Consider the following 4,586-nt stretch of genomic DNA (forward strand, 5'->3'; position numbering starts at 1 on the left):
TCCCACAGGACACCGGGGGGGGGGGGGGGCAATCCCACAGGACACCGGGGGGAGGGGCAATCCCACAGGGCACCGGGGGGGGGGGGGGGCAATCCCACAGCACACCGGGGGGAGGGGCAATCCCACAGGAAATATACTTATTCTAAATACTCCGGAATATCCCCTTAACTGTCTGCTACTGCTTCACTATTGGTCTATCCTCTCGCCTAGTTTCCCAGTTCACTTCAGCTAGCTCAGCTTTCATCCCCACATAGTTGCCCTTATTTAAGTTTGAGATACTAGTCTTAGACCCACTCTTCTCCCTTTCAAACTGGATGTAAAATTCAGTCATATTGTGGTATCTGCTACCTCCGGGTGCCTTTACTCTGAGATCATTAATTAATCCTGTCACATTATATAAACGACATAGATGACTGTGGGGAGTAGGATTAGTAAGTTTGCGGATGACACAAAGATTGGCCGGGTGGTTAACAGTGAGGTTGAGTGTCTTGGGCTACAGGAAGATATAGACGGGATGGTCAAATGGGCAGATAAGTGGCAGATGGAATTTAACCCTGAAAAGTGTGAGATGATACACTTTGGAAGGAGTAATTTGACAAGGAAGTATTCAATGAACGACATGGAACTAGGAAGTTCTGAGGAACAGAGGGACCTTGGCGTGTGTGTCCATAGATCTCTGAAGGCAGAGGGGCATGTTAGTGGGGTGGTGAAAAAGGCATATGGGACACTTCATTTTATCAATTGAGGCATAGATTACAAAAGTAGGGAGGTCATGTTGCAGTTGTATAGAACCTTGGTGAGGCCACAGCTGGAGTACTGTGTGCAGTTCTGGTCACCACATTATAGGAAGGATGTGGTTGCACTGGAGGGGGTGCAGAGGAGATTCACCAGGATGTTGCCTGGGATGAAACATTTAAGTTATGAAGAGAGGTTGGATAGACTTGGGTTGTTTTTGTTAGAGCAGAGAAGACTGAGGTGTGACCTGATCGAGGTGTACAAGATTATGAGGGGCATGGACAGGGTGGATAGGGAGCAGCTGTTCCCCTTAGTTGAAGTGTCAGTCACAAGGGGACATAAGTTCAAGGTGAGGGGCAGGAGGTTTAGGGGGGATGTGAGGAAAAACTTTTTTACTCAGAGGGTGGTGACGGTCTGGAATGCGCTGCCTGGGAGGGTGGTGGAGGCGGGTTGCCTCACATCCTTTAAAAAGTACCTGGATGAGCACTTGGCACGTCATAACATTCAAGACTATGGGCCAAGTGCTGGTAAATGGGATTAGGTAGGTAGGTCAGGTGTTTCGCACGTGTCAGTGCAGACTTGATGGGCCGAAGGGCCTCTTCTGCACTCTGTGATTACACAATACCAAGTCTAATATAGCCTGCTTTTTGGTTGCTTCCAGAATGTGCTGCTCTAAGAAACTATCTTGAAAGCTTTCTAAGAACTCCTCATCCAGGCTACTACTGCCAATCGGATTTTTCCAGTTTATGTGTAGATTAAAATCGCCCATGATTATTGCCGTCCCTTTATCACAAGAACAACTATATTTTCTCTTGAATACTTTGTCCTACATTGTGGCCACTGTTAGGGGGCCTGTAGACCACTCTCACTAATGACTTCTTTCCCCTACTATTCCTCATCTCCACCCAAACCGATTCTACATTCTGATCTCCTGAACCAAGGTCATCTCTAACTAATGAACCAATGCCCTCTTTGATTAACAGCGCTACCCCTCCACCTTTACCAAGCTTCCTATTCTTCTTGAATGTCATGTACCCTTCAGTATTAAGGTCCCAGTCTTTGTCGTCCTGCAGTCACGTCTCTGTAATTGCTATCAGATCATATTTATTTACTTCAGTGTGGGCCATCAATTCATTTACTTTGTTATGAATGCGATGTGCATTCAGATAGAGAGCCTTTAGTTTTGTCTTTTTGTTATCTTTGTAACATCTAGTCTTGACTATTGGTGTATCCTTAGGTTTTTTTCTCTCTGTCCCTTCCTGCCATTTTCTGACCCTCATTTCTCATATTACTATTTTGCTCTGCTGCTTTGGATCTACCCCTTGATTTGCCACATCTACCCAAGCTTGATCCCTCACCCCTCTTGTTTAGTTTAAAGCCCTCTCTACTTCCCTAGTTATGTGATTTGTGAGGACACTTGTCCCAGCACGGCTCAGGTATAAACCGTCCCAATGGTACAGCCCCCACTTTCCCCAGTACTGATGTCAGTGCCCCACAAACCGGAACCCACTTCTCCCACACCAGTCTTTGAGCCACACGTTCATCTCTCTAATCTTATTTGCCCTCTGCCAGTTTGCACGTGGCTCAGGTAATAATCCAGAGATTATTACTTTTGAGGTTCTGCTTCTTAATTTGCTACCTAGCTCCTCATACTGACTTTGCAGAACCTCCTTCCTCATCCTGCCTATGTTGTTGGTACCTACATGGACCACAATGACTGGATCCTCCCCCTCCCACTGCATGTTCCAGCCCAGCCTTGAGCATGCAACACAGCCGTCTGGACTCTTGGTCTTTACTACAGAGAACAGCGTCAATCCCCTCCCTATACTATCCCCTACTACCACTACATTCCTTTTTGCTCCTCCTGCTTGAACTGCTTCCTGTACCCCAGTGCCATGTCCAGCCAGCTCATCCACCTTGCAGACTTCGCTTTCATCCTCAGGCTGTGAGCACCTCAAACCTGTTTGACAATTGCAAAGTCTGAGGCTCCTCCCTTACTGTCTGCTCAGTCCCATTACCTGCCTCACTGACAGTCACATCCTCCTGTCCCTCACTGCTGACCAAAACAGATGACCCTCTTCTAAGAGGTGTGACTGTCTTCTGGAACAAAGTATCCAGGTATTTCTCCCCCTCCCTTATGTTGCGCAGTGTCTGCATTTCGGCTTCCAGATCAATAATCCTGATCCAGAATCCCTCAAGCTGTTTACACTTCCTGCAGACGTGTTTGTCCTGGATCACCTTGGTGTCCAAAAGCTCCCACATCTCACAGCTGCAACATAACACCTGTCCCCACATTGTTACTTATCTTACTTAGTTAATTAATTAATTTGGAATAATTCCAACGTATACCACAGCTCTCCCACCACATGCGCCGAATTCCTACATGAACCTTATTCGCCACACACTCAGCCCCCGTCTCACTCCAGCAGAGTCGCCTGATTGCTCACACGCCCCTTACTGATCGTGTGGTTTGAAAAGCCCATCTCTTTTATAGACCCTCTGATGAGTCACAAGCTAGTTTAGCTTCCTGTGACGGTAATTAGTACAAAAAGAACCAACCGCTTTCAGGTAATAGACAGATAAATGCCAGTACCAGGCAGTTCGCTGTTTAACAGGCTAGTCTAACTTACTTGAAAGTGAGTACTCTCTCAGATTTGTTCCTTAATATGAAGTTAAACCTGATAAGGTGTCATGGAGCAGCCCAATCACAAAGAGCATCAGAGCAGCTCATAGGCACAACGCACCAGGCAGAGGAGGTTGGGCCAACAGGACCCCTGGAGGAGAGGACCAGTCTCACAGGTCTGTCACTGTGTAACACTGGGGTACAGTACTGGTGGGGACAGGTCTGTCACTGTATAACACTGGGGTACAGAACTGGTGGGGACAGGTCTGTCACTGTGTAACACTGGGGTACAGAACTGGTGGGGACAGGTCTGTCACTGTATAACACTGGGGTACAGAACTGGTGGGGACAGGTCTGTCACTGTATAACACTGGGGTACAGTACTGCTGGGAACAGGTCTGTCACTGTATAACACTGGGGTACAGGACTGCTGGGGACAGGTCTGTCACTGTATAACACTGGGGTACAGTACTGGTGGGGACAGGTCTGTCACTGTATAACACTGGGGTACAGTACTGGTGGGGACAGGTCTGTCCCTGTATAACACTGGGGTACAGTACTGCTGGGAACAGGTCTGTCACTGTATAACACTGGGGTACAGAACTGGTGGGGACAGGTCTGTCACTGTATAACACTGGGGTACAGTACTGGTGGGGACGGGTCTGTCACTATATAACACTGGGGTACAGTACTGGTGGGGACGGGTCTGTCACTGTATAACACTGGGGTACAGTACTGGTGGGGACAGGTCTGTCACTGTATAACACTGGGGTACAGGACTGCTGGGGACAGGTCTGTCACTGTATAACACTGGGGTACAGTACAGGTGGGGACAGGTCTGTCACTGTATAACACTGGGGTACAGTACTGGTGGGGCCAGGTCGTACCCTGTCACTCTGATTCACTCTCCGTACCCTGTCGCTCTGATTCTCTCTCCGTACCCTGTCACTCTGATTCACTCTCCGTACCCTGTCGCTCTGATTCACTCTCCGTACCCTGTCGCTCTGATTCACTCTCCGTACCCTGTCGCTCTGATTCACTCTCCGTACCCTGTCGCTCTGATTCACTCTCCGTACCCTGTCCCTCTGATTCACTCTCCGTACCCTGTCGCTCTGATTCACTCTCCGTACCCTGTCGCTCTGATTCTCGCTCCGTACCCTGTCACTCTGATTCACTCTCCTTACCCTGTCACTCTGATTCACTCTCCGTACCCTGTCGCTCTGATTCA

This window comes from Cetorhinus maximus, unplaced genomic scaffold (assembly GCF_964194155.1).
Source record: "Cetorhinus maximus unplaced genomic scaffold, sCetMax3.hap1.1 HAP1_SCAFFOLD_361, whole genome shotgun sequence".
Taxonomy (NCBI): Eukaryota; Metazoa; Chordata; class Chondrichthyes; order Lamniformes; family Cetorhinidae; genus Cetorhinus; species Cetorhinus maximus.